The sequence below is a fragment of the Canis lupus genome, unplaced genomic scaffold (genome assembly GCF_011100685.1).
Source record: "Canis lupus familiaris isolate Mischka breed German Shepherd unplaced genomic scaffold, alternate assembly UU_Cfam_GSD_1.0 chrUn_S563H725, whole genome shotgun sequence".
NCBI classification, from domain to species: Eukaryota; Metazoa; Chordata; class Mammalia; order Carnivora; family Canidae; genus Canis; species Canis lupus.
This window is the reverse complement of record NW_023331503.1, coordinates 16,242-38,446: the sequence shown is the minus strand read 5'-3', so window position 1 is coordinate 38,446 and position 22,205 is coordinate 16,242. Positions and strand designations below refer to the sequence as shown.

Here is a 22,205-nt window from a genome sequence, read left to right as displayed (position 1 = left end):
ACCTTTAAAAAAAAAAGATCAATAGGGTTGGGACTGGTATCCTTATAAGAAGAGGAAATTTAGGGCAGCCCGGGTGGTTCAGCGGTTTAGCACTGCCTTCAGCCCAGATGTGATCCTGGAGACCCCACATCAGGCTCCCTGCATGGAGCCTGCTTCTCCCTCTGCCTGTGTCTCTGCTTCTCTCTGTGTGTCTCTCATGAATAAATAAATAAAATCTTAAAAAAAAAAAAAAAAGAGGAAATTTAGACACACAGACACCAAGGATGCACTGGGCGAGTGGAAAGACCACATGAGAACACAGAGAACGTGGCCATCTGCAAGCCAAGGGAAGAATCCTCAAGAAAAAATATACATGCTCCCACTTCAACCATGGAAATTTTAGACTCCAGAACTGAGAAAATAAATTTCCGTTGTTATTAAATCATCAGTTGTGATATTTTGTTATGGCAGCCTAGCAAACTAATATAAAGAGAATGGTGACAGAAAGTGAATTTCTGATCTATTCCAAATAATATGTTTGGGGAGGATGGTGATATTGATTTTTTTGGATTTAATTCTTCCTTGCAAATATTTGAAGCAAGTACTGACCAAATTTGGTACTAGCACCATGTGGGTATTCAAATTTAGATAAATCAAGATTAAATAAATAAAAAATTTAGTTCCTTACCTATGCTGGCCACTTTTCAAGTACTTAACAACCCACAATACATGTCACAATAAAATGTTCATTTTCCTTATTTTTCCCAATAACTAAACACATAATCAGACATGTATGAACATCTTGGTTGCTATGGATTATACCAACAGATAATCATGTTGCTAAAATCAATACACCAGCAAATGACCCTCACATAAATGGATTAGCATTGAATCATCTTTCAAACAAAGAAGTACTTTATAAAATAATGTTAATGGATGTACTAGATATGAAACAGAAACCAAGACAAAAAGTTTTATCAATAGATTTTCTTCTTTTGGGAAACAACTAATAATTATTGGAAAATATTTATCAACCAGACTGTTGGTTAAGATGCTAAATTAAAAAAAAATTTAGTTAAAATTGGTTACTCTCTTGCATGCATTAAATAAAATATATAAATGTATACATGTAATATCATGAAATAAATTTAATGAAACTTGATATAAAATAGCACCATCATTTTATACATTTAAGCTACAAAATTAAAGCAAAAATATACATCATTAATAAAACGCCTGTTAAAAATCATTTTACTATGGTGAGTTGTTTGGCGTACTGGAAACTTCCACAATTCCACTTTGAAAATCTAATGTAATGTTGTTCTGTGCCAAATAAAAAATTCAGACCAGTCTTGAGAGATAACTGTTTTTGTCAGCTTTGAATTCTCTGGCAATGAATGCATGGCTTTAAGTTTTAGATCTGGGACTCATTAAAAATAATAAATCATTAGAAATCATTTTCTTTTTTTTAAGATTTTATTTATTTAATCATGAGAGACACACAGAGAGAGGCAGAGACACAGGCAGAGGGAGACGCAGGCTCCATGCAGGGAGCCCGACGTAGGACTTGATCCCCGGACTCCCAGGATCACACCCTGGGCTGAAGGCAGCACTGAACCACTGAGCCACCCGGGCTGCCCTAGAAATTATTTTCTAAACAGGTACCATATTTACCAGATAGTTTGCTATTATTTGTTTCCTGTGTACTTTCAAAAAAACTTCAACCCTAAAAGTCTATGTAGTATCTCTGAAACTGTTCACTAGAACAATCAAACAGATATTGAAAAAAAAAAAAAAAAAAAGGGAAGGGAATCTGTATTGAAATATATTCAGTAGACCAGTGTGTGAAAGGGAGTGGGGGGGACAGAAAAATCTTGAACCATCAGGCTAGAGAGTTAAGTAAGAGTTAATACAGTCTCTGGGACAGATTCAACTAATATTTGTTATATCAGGACCAAAACAACTAAGTCTGGGCAAGGGGACTATGAGTGGAATTATCTGTTGTAGCTTCTGGGCCAATGCAGTTAAGAACCAGTGTACCTCAGTCTCTTTTCTTACATGGTGATTTAGGAGACCACAAGTGCTACATGGTGTAGCCACAGGATGGAGAGAAGTAGTCTACCTGTATTGACCCTCTCAATGAGAGAGAAATAAGCCTTCATTCCTTTAAGCTTTTGTTACTTTTCAGAACATATATATCACTGCAGGATTTATATATAACTGGCTTATCCTGACCATGAATTTTATTTTTTTTATTCTGCAAATATATTTGTAATTAGTCTGTTTTCCATATTGCAGTTGGCTAATCAAAAGAATACGACTATTGTATAAGTGAAACTTAAAGCAGCTGTCCCTAAGCAGTTTTACACAGATAAAGGTCTATACAGTTAGGAGCTAACATCAAGTTTAAACCTGGATCATGGGATCCCTGGGTGGCTAAGCGGTTTGGCGCCTGCCTTTGGCCCAGGGCATGATCCTGGAGACCCGGGATCGAGTCCTGCGTTGGGCTCCTGGCATGGAGCCTGCTTCTCCCTCTGCCTGTGTCCCTCCTCTCTCTCATGAATAAATAAAATAAAAAAAATAAATAAACCTAGATCATGTGATACTTTGTTTTGTTTGTTTATAAAAGTCTAATGTGACAAATTTTAAATATACAGAAAAGAGAGTAAAATGAGCCCCTATGAGCCTATGTTACACACTACTCCCTTTAATTAACATCTTTCTAACATCTTTTTTTGTAAGATAGAAGTGTTTTTTGTTTTGTTTTGTTTTGTTTTGTTTTGTTTTGTTTTAATGCCAGTGTAGTTAACATACAGCATTACCTTAGTTTCAGGTATACATTATAGTGATTCAACAGTAGCACATATTACTCAGTGCTCATCAGATAAGTGTACTCTTAAGTCCCTTCACCTAGCACCCATTCTGGTCATGTGGTATCTTTTACTAATGAAAAGCCCAAAGATTCTTGAGGGGCTTTGAGATTTTATTAAGTCCTAAGTAAAGAAGACCAGAGCCTTAACATGAGGAGGCGACGGGAAAGAAAAGTATATGGACGTTTTCAGATCAGATTCAGTGTGTTCTACCCTATTGGTACTATATAACTTCAGAAATGTTTACATGAAAAGCAGAGGTACGTACGTGAAGTACATAATGACACACGCACATACATGCCCATGTATACAAACACACATATAAAACATATACAGGAAACATATACATAAAAACATATATAGGGCAGCCCGGGTGGCTCAGTGGTTTAGCACCACCTTCGGCCCAGGGCCTGATCCTGGAGACCCGGGATCGAGTCCCACGTCGGGCTCCGTCCATGGAGCCTGCTTCTCCCTCTGCCTGTATCTCTGCCTCTTCTCTCTCTAATAAATAAATCAATATTTTATATATATATATATATAAACATATGTATATGAGAAAACAACCTGAGTAGCACTCAGAGTCTCATTTTTTATACCAGCAATTTCACAAAAGAAAAGCTTTTTATCTTTAGACTCACCTCTCAAATCTGTTTACAGACATAGAGTGAGGTGGGGTTGCTCCCGAAAACCAGCATTGCCAGTATGGGGATATTCTGGAGTTAAGAGACTCTTTGATGCGTTTGCAGAAAGAGAAATGAGAAGGTAACTGAAAAAACGAAAGTGGGTATAAATCATTTAATATTTCCAAGTGGCTTTACAAACTAGAGTTGGACTTGGGAACATTTATATATCTGTTCATTTTCTTTTCCTTTGTTTCATTTTGTTTTCGGGAAGTTCCTATTAACCATATGTTGAATGCAAAGAGTTGTTCTAGACTTAATGATCTAATGTTGAATAAGGCAGTAATTCCTGTCCCCAGAAACAGTGTAAGAGGGAAATGAGACTATGATATGTAATTTGTGTATCTAAAAATTACTGTCTATTAAAACTAATTTGAATAATTTCACAAAAGGTGACTTAGTATTTTAAAAACACAAGCTCTATTTTCAAGTTCAATTTTTAATGACATCTTTAATTCATAAATTACATTGGCATTTGATTCTTCATGTATCATTTTACTATGTGTAGGCTCAGGTGTTCTTACATTTTATGGACAAGACCATTACATCTTTGAGAAAATTCTGAAGAATAATAATGGCTTATTTTAAGAGGCTGAGGATTCTGTATTACAAAATCACAAGCAAACTATCAACATTAAATAAACTTCAAAATGGGCCTCCTCATGGCTAGTACAAAACTGGTCTAAAATACGAAGTTTGCTTCCTTTGGAAAGAAAAAGAGCCCTGATCTACAAACCCATTAAAGTCCTTAAGTAGCCACTGAAGGTTGCTGAGTGGCATTTGTCTAGCTTTAGCTTAACAGCTATAGAAAAACTCAAGAGAGATAAGAAATTGCCATGCTAAAGCTTCAGGCCTAACAATGCTGCTGGTTAGTCTCATAATTGTGAGCCCATTTTTTTTTCCCAGCTTCTCAAAAAAGACACTTTAAAATCTTATTATTATTACAATGTACTCCTAAATAGTCAACTTCTTAGTATGGAATTTATTACAGAATTTAAATAAAATCTAACTTTTAAAGGGTATATGTTACATTAACTATGATGGGGTTAAATATAGTACAAGAAATCAAAATTTTATATTAATAAGCATGGCTAAAGCACTGACAACTTACATATCACCTGTTCCCACCTCAACTTCCAACCTTTTCTCAAGAAGTTAACCATGTCAGTTGTAAGGGAAATTTATACTGTGCAGTTCAGGACCACTAGGGTTAAGGAAAAGCACCAAATAAAATTAAATGAATTCCCCTTTATGTACAATAATATGGTTCAAATAAACTCCCAGAGGTAAAAACAGTTCTTTTTTATTCTTACAACTATATCCAACTTTGAACGTAAAAGCTATCTGACCTTTTCTGTAAGAAGCTGATTCTGTTAACAAGTTCAGTATCTTTAAATAATATTTGCTGCTCTAAACTGCTCATTGCAGACTGTTTTAGCCAGTAATTTGAAGGGGGGGCAACCATTTTGTTGCACTGATCCCCACAAACTACACAAATTACAAATATGATATAACAAGAGAAGAAGACATCATTAATCAAGTTATACATATTTCCTTCCATCACTGGGGAGAAAGGCCAGTCAGTCTGTCCCAGATACACCACCCTAAATGGTTTTTTATTCATGTTGGTTTACACAGAATAAAAAATCTAAAGGTTATACTGATGCTACGATTTGTTTCTTATTGCTCCTTCTCCTCCCAACAGTGAAATTATTTTAATCATCAAAAACGTAGTTCAAAAAAAGCATGTTAGTCACAATTTATCACTTAATATTTAAATCCTTGAAAGAAAAGTATTACTTTTTGTTGTATTCCATGCTTATCTAAATAACAAGTTAATACATTTTAACAACTTATTTTTACAACTCCCTAGGCAAATTCTCTAGTTTTTAATCATAAACTCATAGCAAGCACACTTGCTTTCCAGATAGACAGATGGACCCACATAAAAAAACCCTTTGTTTGATAAATTGTACTTACCAACTTTACCTCAGCACTTTAAATGCTCATGCTGAGGCCAATTACTTGAACATTACCTATCATACTATTTTCTACAGGAAAATAAAATGAATTGCTTGGTTTTGCTATCTTTGTAATGTGTTCATAGAAACATCTTATTAAGATGTTTTTAGATTCTAGGTTTTCTAAATCAAACATGAGTATATTTTGTTCTGTTAGCATCATTTAGAAGGACTTTGGTAACCTAGGCATTTAATTTTAAACATGATAATTTGAATTCTAATATACATAAATAAAATATCTCACAAATACTATGCATAATGGATGATATCAGTGTTTTATCTTTCAAAAATTAAATGGAAAAAGCTGATATTCCACAAGATAATGTGTCTCTCAGCTTTTGCTTCTTCCATTTCACTTTTGTTCACAACACAGATCCTTACTAATATTATTTCATTCAGAACAATTAATTTTAAAATAAAAAATGATTCATTTTCTTTAAATATTTTGTCATTGCCTCTTTATAATAAATTATAAAGTTTCTTTTGATGGTGTCCTCCCACTCTTATGATAAATTGGTAAGATCAATTTAGTATACTTATCTATCTGTGAAGAAGGAATGAAATGAGAATATGCCTTTAAAAACAGTTACCGTGTGTGTATGTGTGTGTGTGTGTGTGTGTGTGTTCACTTGTTAGAGATTAGTTGTGGAAAGCAGACCAAAGATAGTTAAGAAGAAATTTATAATAAATCTTCTAGAGCTTCATTTCATCAAACTTAATACTTGGAAATACTTCATCTTTCCCTTTTCCCATCTTCATTTCAGGGAAATATGCACTTGCCCACACTAAAGCCCAGGAACTGAAAATGGTTTCATAAACACGTCTGACATTTTCCTTTTACCAGACTCCTTTACAATTGCTTAACAATGAAGAGTGCAGAAATGTAGCTTTCTATCAAAGGTACTGTGTGCTGCCCTGCACTGTGTGAGAGACTTGAAATTGTTCAGACCTACGGTCACTTGGATACTACATTACACTGCAAGAATATAGTAGTAGGTAAGCACAGTGGGGGGGGACAAAGTATCCTTTCTGAGCTGTGAGGGTTTAGATAATGGACAAACAATGATGGTTTTCATGGTGATGGATTCATTTGATTTTCACTGGCTTCACCCAGAATCTCCATTAGATTACTCTTGAACATAGTGTACTCAATTCCTTTCTTATTTGTCAAAGTACATTTTCTAGGCCAATCTTGCTTTTGAGAGTATTTCTAAATGGCTTTATATAGATATCTTCAAGTTTCTAAAAAAAAAATTTGCTTGACAATATTAATATTCATACATATCAACTATTATTTATATGTCCATTTCTGAGTAGAGTCATATCTTTCTATAACATGAACATATTTCTTTAAAAAAAAAACTATGTTAATCTTTCCAATAGGATGATTCATAAAATCCTTAAATGACTTGTTTATCCATGTTATCTTACTATTATTTTAAAATATTATATATGCTTTTGTAGTTTTTCATAAGATCATTTTTTCCCTACATATTCTACATTTGTAGCCAGCAGAGTATCTGTTACCAAATAATACAGTCAATCTTCAGCTTGGTTCTGACTGACAATATTCTGGTTTATCTCCTAAAATAGGGAAAAGTAAAGTACACTTGTAGAGCAGACAGTTTGTCTGAAAAATGTTCTGTTCAAGTAATAGAGGATTATAAATTTTAAAAAGGGAGTAAATTCTTATCATCTTATGTGGCATCTTAGCTAATTGTAACCTAGGTTTTTAATTTGAATCTCTTGGACATTAAGACTATGTATTTTTTAATTATTGGAATTCTTTGTATATAGATACATATACACACACATATGTAGTCATTTTGTCTGAACTATGAACAATTTAAGTAATATGAAAGACTATAGCGTAGCATAGTCTTAATTGGACCAAAGATCACAGAAGTTAAATGCTGCCTGCCATTATCGACAATTTATTAAGAGTGAATTAAATAAGTAAAAAAAAAAAATTCATGCTTTAATAATGTCTTAAGCAATCATTCACCAAAATTAAACACTGGATTCTGAATCTAACTTCAGTTATGAACCCTTGGGGTCAAAAGATGTTTATAACACATGATAAAAAAAAAAAAAAACTGCACTGAGTATAGATTAAGATAGTATACTGCCCTAACTTGTGGCATGAGCAATTGGTATAAATTATTCTATTTCAGTTACATTTCTGTACAAACCATTTAAAATTGCTTATGGGGGGTGCCTGGCTAGCTCAGTTGGTGGAACTCATGACTCTGGATCTTGGGGTTGTGAGTTTGAGCCCCATGTTGGGTGTAGGGGTGTTTGAGTTACATAAAAATTTAAAATTGCTTATGAGAATTCTTCCTCCGGAGATCCAGAGGATGGGAGGGAGGGGGAATAAAGCACTGCAAATCATATTTTGCCAAGCAATTTCACCATAACTATTGTTCTAAAAACAACAAAGCCTTCAACCACAAGACCATTTTTAAAAGTCTTGACTGACAATACCACTCCCTATTTATTAACGTCACCATACATATTAAACCAGTTCTAAATTTGATATGTGCCATCAAATCAGAAATAATTATTTAAAAACTTGGAGGTATATCTTTAAATATATTATACATTTTAATTACATTTTAAAATATATATTTTTCCTTTATAGAAAATTAGATGATGTGTATTAAGAGAACAATTTTCTATTCTGCCTAAAGGTTTAGAAATGTATATGTCACAAAGTGGAAGGTTTGGAGGAAAGTCAACCAATAAAATCTATACTGAATTGCTGAACATGAATTTCCAGGGTTTTATTTTTGGCTAATGCATCCCTTTTTTCCTGGTTTCCAACCTCACAGAAAAGAAGAGCAGAGGGCTGGCAAACACTGGCTTAATTATCCCCATCAGTCTCAGAGACAAGGCGCTTAAGAGTTTTAGCTGCTGTAAACACTCCCCTGATAGCAGATAAGGAATCTGCTGAAAGGCGGTTTTGTCTGGGGAAAACCTTAGGGGCACAGCAGTTAATCATTAGTGCAATATTGTATATGCATTACTACATCAAAGGAAACAGAACCCAATATTCTATTGTGAAGATTTTCTGTGTTTTCTTAAAGGTAAGAAAACTCATGCTAACCAGAGAAAAGATTTTTAAAAATTACATTTGCTGCAGAAACAAAGAATATTCTACTCTTCTTTTTTTTTTTTTTTTTTCTTTTCCTCCAAGAGAGAATGTCATTATTGGGTTTGGTTTTGTTCTGTTTTAATATGTGCCCGTGGGGATATACAAAGTTTCCACTGAAGTCAAAGATGTAACTTTTGTCTCAAAAAGAATTTGCACCTTTGTATGTAAACGCACTGCTCAGAACCCAGAATATCACATAACCTTATTTTATCAAGACACTAGAAGTAAGCCAATGTTCTTCTTCCGTATCAGCACTCTGTTAGTCTAGGATCTATTTGTGGAAAACTGACCCTTCACTATCCCTGACAAAGAACCTTTCTATCACTTCAAAATGAAGGCATCCACAATGACCTCCTATTTGTAAAACTTAATAGACTTTTCATAGTCCCACAATCAGAGAATCTTGGAGGCTTCCAAAGTGTTCATAATACCTTTCCAGAGCTAACTTCCAATCTTTCTCAGCCATTCTGCTACTGTGCACAAGTAAAACAAAACTTTACGGTGTCATACACTCCTCGCCCTTTCCCATACCCTGGCCTCAATACAGGACTTCTGATTGCCTATCTATCCTCCAGCCCCCATTTCTACAGGTCTACCTTTCCTGGAACCTCCAAGTTTCATATCTAAATCTCTTCACAAACCATCTGTTATTGCTTCCCTGTGGCAATCGGAAATAATCTCTGTTTTTCCCCCTTCAAATTCTTTAAGCAACTTTATGTCTTAGTAATAATATCTGTTCTAATATTTAGTACATTATGGGTCAGAAGTCAGTGTTATTACATGACTGAACTTAGTAGACACTGTCTATTTTTGTTAATGACCGTGGTATAAATATTTTGTGGGATTTTAAGAAGAGTAAGACAATTATTTTCCATCACAGAAAGTGGTCATCTTCAATATTTCTAAGTTTCTTAGAGAAGAAAAATAAACTAACATTAAATAGGGTATTTTAATATGCAGCACATACTTTTTGAATTGGCCATAATTTGAGTTGTAATCGAAAAATTTCCCGGGAGAAACAATTTCTAAACAAATAGCAGTTATGAAGAGGTTAAGTCTGTTTAAACTGTTAAGTTTTACAAATGTGTCCTCTCAAATGTATCCCAGTGCCATCCTTAAACCCTATAAAGATTTTTTAAACTATGGAAAAGTTTCAATATAAACCAGCTTTTGTATAACAAAATTTTAATATGGTGCATATGATTAAATGAATAAAGTCTTAACTATCTTGATTTTAGTTCTTCAAGAAGATTCTGTATCATGTGGGTCAAATATATCACTTGTCTAGACATCACTGGTCAAATAGACGAGCCTTCAAGGAGGTTCTACATTAGTTGGGTCAAATGCACTACTTGTCTAGACATCACTAGTCAAACAGACTGAATAAATATTTCAGACTGAATGAGCATTGATTTCTCTCAGAAGGCTGACCTCAAGACAGAGTGGCTCTTTCTGAAGTTGGTATATTCAAGAGGAGATATTTTGAATATGTGCTGTAAAGCAAATATCATAACTGAAATTTTGACCTTCAAGAGCACACTGCACTTCAGAATATTATTATAAATCAACTCTTTCACTTGCATTTGTATAATCAATAAAAAAATTTGGGCCAGACTTTCTATACTAGAAAACAAAATCCATAGTGCAGAGAATGCATGCTTAGAAGAAAGCTTTTCTATAGCTATTTTAGAATAATAGTTAGAGCCAGGGGTTTGTAGCTTGCCAGTCACTAATTTGAAATATATTTCTGGCAACTATAGCTATATTGCCTTAGGCAAATTATTTAACCACCATGATTCTCAATCACTTGTCCACAAAAAAAAAGGATAATAATATCTATTTGGCAATGCCTGGCCCATGGTTATCATAACATCATTTGATTAATATGGAAAAGCAGAAATATGAAAGTTTTTCTATACTTTGAAAAGAGGAGTAGAACAGGATAACTAGCTTTTCTAACCCAAGATATTGAAGCCATGGGTAAAAGAGATAAACATAAATTATACTAAATCACAACAAAATGGATCTGGATTCATTCTTTTTCTTTTTTTTTTTCATTCTTTTTCTATATATACTAATAAAAGATTATGAAAATTAAAATTTAAATCAATAATATAAGGGAAATACACTTATTCAGGCATATACATTTGCACCATCAAATTCATTATATACTGTAATACTCTGATACTTTTGGGTGTATCAACATTTTACATATAAGTGTATCTTTTACATGATCAATATATAATATCTTAATAAGCATTTTAATAGATAGAATATGTACAATAAATTGTAGCCATAGAAGGCATACAATTGTATAGGCATAACATTTAAAAATAGTTTCATGTAGAAAAATTTTTCCAGATTATAGAAATATTTGAGATAAATAATTGAACATTTCAAAGAGTTGTAAAAAAAATCTCATTTTTAGCTACACATATTTTTCTACTCTGTTATTATAAAGTTTTTTTGTTTTTTTGTTTTTTTATTTTTTTTATTTTTTTTATGATAATCTCAGAGAGAGAGAGAGAGAGGCAGAGACACAGGCAGAAGGAGAAGCAGGCTCCATGCACCGGGAACCCGATGTGGGATTCGATCCTGGGTCTCCAGGATCGCGCCCTGGGCCAAAGGCATGCGCCAAACCACTGCGCCACCCAGGGATCCCAAAGTTTTTAATTCAATAGCTATGTTTCTGTTTTTCTTTATTGGTAGAATCTAGCAAAATCATGACTTCCAAATATTTAACTAATTCCAACAAGATACTAAAATAAAGGCTTAATTTGAAGTCAAAATAAGTTAAACAAAGGAACAAGCCAATTCAGCTGCTAATTTTAAAGAAAAGATAATAGCACTTATAATATATGCTCTTATAGATCATCAACGATGTGTTTTATTTTTTTAGGCATATACTCATATATCATTTCTATTTAGGTACAAATCCATTTTGATATGCTAGAAATTTGTTTCCGCTCTTTAAAAATTAATACAATCTGACTAGTAAAGAGAAAACATAAAACTGTCATTTAAGCTATATAATATGATTTTTTCTCCTGATACTTATCCCTAATACACTCACAGACTTTGATGAGTTGCAATACCAAATAATGCTATATCTCATTCTTAAACTTTAAAATGGCTTATGAATAGCCATATTTCCCAAATAGAAAACTTCATTAATATCACGACATAGTCACTGCCAATACAATCTTCAGTGTATAAGAAATAATTCAATAGAAATGTTATATAAAATTTTGCAATTTTGATCTCAGAGCAACAAGAATTTAACTCAGAAAACATACAACTGTGTATCTATATATTCCTCTCATAGACAAAGTTATACTTTTTAAAAGACCTGTAATTTAACAGGTCTAATTATAAAAATTGAAATTTAATTATGATATACAATTCCCAAATGTCATTTGTAGTCCGTTTATCTGATTTTTTCCCATCTGAGCCATCATAATTAAAAAGATATTTTACATGCCTACAAACACATATAAACACTTGAATTCAAAACATGAAAAACTTTATTTGCTGATTGCATATTATATGTGTTGGCTAAAAATGACCAAGAGCAGATATTACATTTAACATTTTAAAATATATTCCATTATAATTAGAATACAAGGTATATACACCAGAGTCATACTTATGTGATGATAACCTATATTTTTAAAATTTAAATGTTGTTAGATAATATAATTTAAAAAGGTGTATAATTTTCATAATTGTACAATTAAATGGCATATGCAAACTTTTCTGCATAATATACAATACAAAGAGAATTTATTTTCATTATATCTTTTTAAGACATTATTATGGAAAAAATCATTTTGGTATAACTAAAGTTAGGTACTAAAATAAACAGATATTTGACTGATAATTGTTTTACCTCATTATTATTGACAAAAGAAATACATTGTATATTCTTCATTGAAAAGTAAAATATATGGATGACAAATAAAAAATCTAATACAATCATTATTTTGCTGAATTATAAATATTTTGAATGTTATAGTCTCATTTATCATGAAACTTTAAATCTAACAATAAACTTAGATAAGAATAAACCAAAGCCAGCTATCTATTTAAAAGACAAATTAAAATAATTTACACTTGAGAGCAAATATATTTAAGACAACTGCATTTGTTGTTTTCTTAAAAAAAAAAAAAAACTTGCATATTTATTTGGAAAGCAGTTGCATAAACATTTGTCAAATGAATCAATTTATATAAGAATTTACACTGGAATACAATTTTGTTGCATTTTTCAATGCAAGAGAACAAATAAAAGTGTACATTTTATCTACTTGAGTAAACCGATACATGTAATAATATCACCTGTTTAGCTGTGCAAAGTAACTGATCTTTCATGTTTAAATGGACACATTAGTACCAAGTAAGCATAGGCATAATCTATCAATAGTTAAAAATATATATATTTAATTTCTCAGCTTTAGGATATGTACTTTATCTTCTTTTTCAACCTACTGTGAAATTATACCACAGCTAAACCAGCCTCTATGAAAGCTTATATTCAGATTTTTAAATCTTTCTAGAACTACCAACTTCTTCTTCTTCTTCTATAGATTTGAACTTGACTCACAGATATCACATAGGTAATGGGAAGGAGATCCAGGGTATAAGTAAGTATACTTATCGATGCTAATATGTTGAATATTTTAAGAGAAATCATGAAACCCATGTAGTTGGCACTCTGGAATGGCACCATTCCACAAGTCCTAAAAAAATATACTTGGCAGTTTATTGAAGAATCTAGACCTAGTAAAAATTCACTTCAAATGTGGAATACTGCATATCTCAATATTGAGCTACAACTTCTTACTTTGGTTTTGTTGAGTAGTTCTAATTCCTTCTGCAATTAGCCATTCTTTTGAATCAACCTAGCATACAGCTAGTTGATTGTTTAGGGAGATGAGAGGAAAGAGATGGGATAATACTCGGGAAGTGATTCAGAGCATGTATTGCCAAAATTTTTTACACTGTGCATGCTATGCTTTTCCAAGTTGTCCTGTGCCCAATTAGAATCTGTTTTTTTTTCTTTCAAAAAAATGAATTTCTGTCTAAAGCCCCTTGACTCCTACTAGTGCTAATAAAGAATTCTCAGTCAGCAATTTGCAGAGTAGGGAAGCCAGGGATAATACAACTGGGCAGCCTTTACAAGCAAAACAAAACACCAAAGAAAGGGAATAAAAAGGCTGACAAACAATGTAAGCTCTCCCATAAGGTTCATACTTATTTTTCCCCGTTTAAATGTACCATTAAAAAGCTGAATCAGCTGTGACCATAATGATACAAAGTTTTGATTATTATGGCAAATTATACCTTCTCTATTCAGGAGAGGGCAAAAAAGTTTTGTGGCTCATCAAAAGAAGCTGGGAGTGAGAGCCAAGGCCACTGACACTTGTGGTTGCAGATTAAGCTGTGAGCAGACTCTAAATAAATTCCATTCTCCCCCATCCCCAAAATACACTATTCTGGCTATTAAGACTGACTTGCATTCTATGCATGCCAGTACTCTATCCATTCAGGATCACTTATTTCAGTGGGAGACAGGGAGGGCAGTCTTCTGAATTAGGAAGCTGTAACAGATTAGTTTTGTGTGTGTGTGCGTGTACGTGTGTGTGTATAACAGACTGCTAACTATGAATGATTACAGTCTCTGCTTCAAGCTTAAATAAATCACACAATTTGTGAAAGTCAAAATCTTTTTAAGTGAAAAAAAAAAGGGTTGAAAAAATATGTTTGCTTGTAATTTCTGAACCCAGAATTAGCCTTTCTGTCATCTAGAATACGTAACTAATATCATTCTTTGAGAATCACAAAATAAGATTTTCAAAGACATATAATTAAATTAGCCAAACAAAAATTTTCAAAGATATATAAGCTTACGTAAGAATAAAACACCCAAATTATCCTGTGAACTCTTTGATTTTCTTGATTAAATGAAGTTTTCTTTTTGTGCTGATGAGGTTTTTTAAAAGCTGTTTTGGAAAATGTGTTCATTCTCATTTAGAGCAGAAATAAGAATACATAAATCATAAGCCTTAGAGGAAAACATGAAGCAAAAAAGTTATAACAATGCAAAGAAAGCTGTAACAATTCTCAGATGAAATTATAGAAAATGAAACAATATTAAGGACCATAAACCAAATATCATTAAAAGTATTGACAATCTATTGCAAATTCAGCACTATCACTCAAACTGAATTAACTACAAGTACAGAAAATAAAAACTTATAACTTCATTTCAAACTTAATTTTAATAAAAGTATTTTTCCATTACAAACAATTTAATGGGGTAAAAAACTAAAATAACAAGTGCATATAGGATACAAATAGTCTTTGATAAGTCAGTAAAATCTGTTTCATATTTAATGATATCCTTGCACCATTTTATACATGTTTAACACTCTTCCATCTATATATCAAAATAATGTTTTCAAGCTAACTAGCACACAAAGAGCAAAAAATATGTTTAAATTTTCTAAAATTTGTATAACCACAAGCATATGTTGATGAGAATAGCTTTTTTTTTTCAAAGATTTTATTTATATATTCATTAGAGACACACAGAGAGAAGCAGAGACACAGGCAGAAGAAGAAACAGGCTCCCTGCATCAGGAGCTTGATGTGGGACTTGATCCCAGGACCCTGGTATCATGCCCTGAGCTGAAGGTACACTGACATACTCAACCATGGAGCCACCCAAGTGTCCCAAGAATAGCTTCCTATTGAGGAAAACTGTCTTTACTCAGTTGTTTCTTGAAGGCAAAAAGCCTGCCCAGTCACATCAGCCAAATTCACAATGGCAATTCAGTACATGACATACACAGCCCCTTCAGATCCAATAAAATCCTCTACATATGTGTCACATGTCATTCAGTGGCAATGAGGTCACGAAGGCAGGTATCACCATTTCAAAGCACAAGTGTTCTAAAGAGACATAAATTCGATTGACAAAATCTGCTTAGACACTATTTACATACTATTTACAAAATAAGAATGAACTTGAAACAGGTATTCTAATACTAATTCTAATATTGTCTCTGATGCTCACTATGGTGTATCTGATATAAACCACAATTACATTAAGAATCTTGACAGTTTTCATTTTGTAGCTTGGTAAGACTGCAAATATCACTTTCTCACAAAGCAATAATGAAGTAAAATGACAATTAGGTTATTATCTCAGCTTCATTAAATAGCTTACCTCTCACAGAGGATATAGAAGTTATGGGGGGGGGGGAGAAAGAACATTGACCTTGACTAGCTCTGTGGTACAAATTACACCTTTCAATATTAAGGATATAAAGATTCTTTACAGGAAAGCTTGGGATCATGGAGTATACAGATTTGGTCAGCAAGGTCTACAGCTACCACACTGTTGAGCTCTTGGAAAAGGTTGTTATAAAAAGAGTAAATGAGAACAGATTTCTGTTAATATTTCTAAATTATTTTTTCAATAATGATACACATCTTGCTCACAAGAGTATCACTAATAAATGTAAGGACACATAACTTAGAACATGTAGTATCCCTATTTGAATAATATAAAAATTGCTTTAAAATTTTTTTCTGCATTCAGTTTTATGGACTAAAATCATATGAATAAAAAAGAACAGATGTTTGTTTAAATAGATTTCAACTGTTCCACAAAATTTTATCAAAGTCATGAAGGCATTCAATAGTATGTTTTTATTAATGATGATTAATTACAGTTGTATAAATTACCTGAAATTAATAAAATCTCTTCTGTCGTTGGACTGAATTGGGTGCCTTCAAAAATTTATCATGTTGAAGGCCTAACCCCTTAACATATTTGTAATTGGATATAGGGCCCTTTAAGACACCATCATAATTAAGATTAAATTGAAGTCATCATGTAGGACATCATCTAATAGGACTAGTTTCTTTATACGAAGAGAAAGGAAAAATAAGGAAGAAGAAGAAGAAGAAGAAGAAGAAGAAGAAGAAGAAGAAGAGAGAAGAAGAAGAAGAAGAAGACGAAAGAAGAAGAAGAAGAAGAGATGCTAGAAGCCGGAAGAAGAAACGAAGAAGAAGACAAGAAACCGCCAAAGAAAGAAGAAGAAAGAACCCCCCTCAAAGACTGTGCCACGCCAAGACAAAGAATAGAAGAGGTGAGAGTTGAGGAGGAGGAGGAGGAGGAGGAGGAGGAGGAGACGACGACACTAGAGATGTCTCTCTCAATCTCGTGCACATAGGAAGACCCATATGTGGACACAGAGAGAAGACAGGCATTTAAAAGCCTAGCTGAGGGGCACCAGGGTGGCTTAAAGGGTTAAGTGTCTGCCTCAGGCTCAGGTCCTGACCCCAGGGTTCTGGGATAGAGCCCTGCATCAGCTCCCTATTCAGCAGGGAGCCTGTTTCTTCCTCTCCTCCCTCCTTGTGCTCTCTTACTCAAATAAATAAATAAATAAATAAATAAATAAATAAATAACCAAAAAAAGTTAAACAAATAAAATAAAAGCCTACCAGGGGTGCCCAGGCAGCTCAATCAGTTAAGCATCTAACTTGATTGCAGCTCAGGTCATGATCTTAGGGTCCTGGGACCCATCCCTCTGGGGCTCCATGGTAAGTTAGGAGGAATCTGCTTGAGGATTCTCTCTTTCCCTGTCGTTCTGCCCTTTCCACTGCATTCTCTCTCCCTCTCTCTCTCTCTCAAATATATATATTTAATATATATTTTTTATTAAAAAATAAAAATAAAGTAAATAAAAGCCTAGCAGAGACAACTCTCAATAAAGCTGCGTGGCTGGTACCTTCACCTTAAAATTGCAATCTCCAGAACTATTAGAAAATAAATTTATGTGTCTAAGTCACTCTGCCTGTGGGATTCTGTTATGGCAGTGCAAGCATACTAATATAGTCTCCAGAAATACTAGTTTTTGTCGTGTAAACACTTAGATGTACAAGGCAGAGGAGTCATTTAATCTCTCTGAACCTGTTTGTTTGTAAACTGAGAAGGCCAAATTAACTCAGGGATGGTAAATATAAGACACACATGACAGCACTCTTTTACTTTTTCCTCGCTCACAGTAGACAAACTATTCCTGGTAATCATTACCAGTCAATGGGAATTGTCTTTTGAGATGAGGCCAATCATCACACCCAGCTTGGAAGATGCATAAGGTCTGCTATAGGACTAGCACTATAGGACTCTACTTCTCAAAATGTGGCTCACAAACCAGCAGCAACAGCAGCAGTAGCACCTGAGAAGCTCATGAGAAATGCAGTCTCAGACCTGAGACCAACCTTCTGAACAAGATCTGCATTTTAACAATCTTTGCAATGGACATCGAAGTTTGCAAAGTACTGATCTAGGATTCAGAAGTTTCTAAAACGAAAGTTGCTAAAATACCCAGGCCACAAGCTAAACAAGGCCCGTTTTATATTTTGTTTGGCTTCTATGCTGTTTAAAATTCTCAAATTACTTGTAAAGCTTAAAAGTGGGGAGAGAGTTCATAAAAAGATATTAATTTCTTGATAAATTAGAAGCTCATGTAAAACTGGGCTAATATTTTTTGCATGGTACTAGCTGGAACCGAGTGGCATTGCCTCTTTCAGGACAAGACATTACATTTTTCCCGTGACAGGGTTGATCGTACTTCTCTTCATTTACTTATGTTATCTGTGTGGCCCTGTTATGCATTTGATTTTGTAATCCTTATACTTAAATTTCCTTTCCTTCCACATAGCATTGAAAGAAAACACAAAAAGGAAACATTTTAAAGTAAGAGATCTTAAAAGATACAAGTATATATCCAAGATTAAAATTTTTTTTGATAATTTTTAATTTTCTATTATTTATTCTTTACCAATATCAATTTTCTTTGATCTGAAACTTAACATTACTTTAATGATAAAATATGTTTTATAGTATGCATCTGATTAATCCATTGGAGACACTTTATTTAATCTAGATTTCTAGCAGTGTAGATTTTTTTTTCTTGAAAGGAATATACTAATTTTGTTCAAAGTAGGTAGTATTTTTTTTTTTTTTTGTCTTAGAAAATCATTTTTAAAATCCTACCTCTTGAAATCTTTTAGGAGCCTGAGAAATGTAGAAAATAAAATGAAGAATTAAAGAAACATATAGATAAAACAGATAAATTAATAAAATGATTAGTTGACCAAAGATGAAATGTGGAAGAGTATAAGACATCAGCCTGGAGAATGACACACATTTAGTCATGGTAACTCTCATTGATAGCTACTTGGAAATATAAGGGAATTAATCATAAGATATATCACTTTAAAGATATTTTTATGGAAGTTTTAAAAAGTGCTATATAAAATATCCTGGGCCTTGAATTTTAAACTTTTAGGGGTAATGAATTTCATTGAAATTAATGGAAATTAAGAAAATGTATAACATATTGGTAATATTATTCTCATTTTTACTTCCCATTACTTTAGGAATCTTATCTTCCTACTCTCAAACCCCAAATCTTATTAATATTTTAATGTTCAGAATCACGAAAGCCATTTACATTTCTGTTAAAAAAACATAACCCTTGGGCCTTGATTGCCTTAAATACTGTATGTATTTGTTCACATAGTTTCAACCATAATGTCAATAGCAACAAATAATAGATTTTTATCAGGTCTATTTATTCAAGTTCTTATTCTTCAACTTATCAAATATCAAAAATTTGCACCAATAAGTTTCCTAAAACTGAATATACTTATTACCTAATTTTATTACCCCACATAACAAATTATTATTTTTTTCTTAGCTGGCTGTTAATGTAATAAGCATTGTAATCTTAAAAATCACTGCAGTGCCTGGGTAGCTCAGTTAGTTGAGTGCGACTTTTAATTCCAGTTTAGGTCATGAACTTCGGGTCTTGGGATTGAGCCCTGTGTCAGGCTCAGCGGGCGTCTGCTTGGGTTTCTGTCTCTCTAGATTCCCCTATCCCCTGCAATCTCTCGCTTTCCAAAAATAAATAAATAAATCCTTTAAAAAAAAAATCACTGGAGATTAATTGAATATAAATTAGAAATAGGTTGTGACAGAGGCTGAGCAGTGAGGCCCAGCTCCCTGTAAGAACACTTTCGTACCCCTGTGGTTCATCACCACGCCCTCTGACCTGGCCAAGAAGAAGGCAGCCAAAAAGAAGGAAGCTGCCAAAGCACAACAGCGGCCCAGAAAGGGACACGAGGAAAATGGAGATACTGTCACAGAACCACAGGTGGCAAAGGAGAAAAATGAGGAGGCCAATGGCCGAGAGACCACAGAAGTGGATTTTCTGACCAAGGAGCTAGAGGACTTTGAGATGAAGAAAGCTGCTGCTTGAGCTGTCACTGGTGTCCTTGCCTCTCACCCCAACAGCACTGCAGCCCACATTATCAACCTCTCCCTCACCTTTCATGGTCAAGAGCTAATCAGTGACACCAAAAGGAATTAAACTCGGGCCATCATTATGGCTTCATTGGCTTACATGGAATTAGAGAGTCCATGCTGCTCTCTGCTACTGGGAAACGGGAAGTGCCCACCCCTGAGCACATTGACATCTACCATCTGACTCAGGAGATGCCCTCTAGTGACAAGACACCCTTGTAGTGTGTGATGGAAGTCGACACAGAGCAGGCCATGCCGGAGAGGGAGGCTGAGCAGCTGGCTCACGAGGATGCTGAGTGTGAGAAGCTCATGGAGCTCTACAAGTGACTGGCGGAGCTGGATGTTGACAAGGTGGAAATGAGGGCTTCCCGGAACCTGCATGGACTGGGTTTCATTCCTGCCATGCAGCGCAAGAAGCTGAAAGACTTCAGTGGGGGCTGGAAAATGAGGGTTGCCCTTGCCAGAGCCCTCTTCACTCAGCCCTTCATGCTGCTCCTGGACAAGCCCACCAACCACCTGGATCTCGAGGCTTCTGTGTGGTTGGAAGAAGAATTAAAGACTTATAAGCACATCCTGGTCCTCGTCTCCCATTCCCAGGACCTTCTGAATGGTGTCTATACCAACATCATTCATATGCACAACAAGAAACTGAAGTATTACATGGGTAATTATGACCAATATGTGAAGACACTGCTGGAGCTGGAGGAGAACCGGAAGAAGAGGTTTCACTGGGAGCAAGATCAGATTGCACACATGAAGAACTACATTGCTAGATTTGGTCATGGCAGTGCCAAGCTGGCCCGGCAAGCCCAGAGCAAGGAGAAAACACTACAGAAAATGATGGCATCTGGACTGACAGAGAAGGTCGTGAGGGACAAGACACTGTAATTTTATTTCCCACCATGTGGCAAGATTCCTCCACCTGTCATTATGGTGCAAAATGTGAACTTCAAGTATACAAAAGATGGGCCTTGCATCTACAACAATCTAGAATTTGGTATCAATCTTGATACATAAGTGGCTCTGGTGGGGCCCAATGGAGCAGGGAAGTCAACTCTTCTGAAGCGGCTAACTGGAGAGCTACTACCCACTGACAGGACCATCCAAAAACACTCTCATGTCAAGATAGGGCGTTACCATCAGCATTTACAAGAGCAGCTGGACTTAGACTCTCATCTTTGGAGTACATGATGAAGTACTACCCAGAGATCAAGGAGAAGGAAGAAATGAGAAAGATCATTGGAAGATATGGTCTCACTGGGAAACAGCAGGTGAGCCCAATTCGGAACCTGTGTATGGGCAGAAGGGCCGAGTGTGTCTGTCCTGGCTGAGTCCGCACATGCTCTTTCCGGACGAGCCCACTAACCACCTGGATATCGAGACCATCGACGCCCTGGCCGATGCCATCAATGAGTTTGAGAGGGGTATGATGCTGGTCAGCCATGATTTCAGACTCATTCAGCAGGTTGCCCAGGAAATCTGGGTCTGTGAGAAGCAATAACCAAGTGGCCCGGAGACATCCTGGCCTACAAGGAGCACCTCAAGTCCAAGCTGGTGGGCGAAGAGCCCCAGCTCACCAGGAGGACCCACAATGTGTGAGCCTCTGCCCGGGCTGGGCCGGGCCTTTGGGGCCACACTCCTGCATTGCTGCAGTACTGCTCCCCAGCCCCTCCCCAGCCCCTCCCCTGCCCCCACCTGCCTTAGCCACACTCTGTGATCTTATCTACAGCTGGATAGTACCTGTCCGGCTCCTGTCCTTCCAGTTACTTTTGTCCATGTCTGGACTTGGCTGGCTGTTCTGTCAGCACCTTGCTGGTTACTGACCTGACAGGGATGCAGCCAGAGGCACCTGAGGGTCAGCCTAACGGCCCACATCCTGGGCTGGCCTGTGAAAGAGCTTAGGGTCCTTCTCTGGGCTTTGGTGATGTTGGAAGAATACCCCCCAGCCCACTGCCCCCATTCCTTTCTGCTTCGGGTTTGGAGCTCTGGACCAGGGCTTTAGTCCTGGTTGGTTTTTAAATACTTATTTAACAGTGTAACTTTTAGACCTGCGTGACATCCACAAAGTGTCCAATAAAGAAAGAAGAAGCCATAAACAAACTAGAAATAGCAGTAGAA

General features: G+C 35.1%; 1 pseudogene; it reads left to right on the top strand.

The window, feature by feature from the left end:
- The first annotated feature begins 16,752 nt into the window (after positions 1 to 16,752).
- LOC119879290 lies at positions 16,753 to 21,686 on the top strand (annotated as a pseudogene).
- The last annotated feature ends 519 nt before the right edge of the window (positions 21,687 to 22,205 follow it).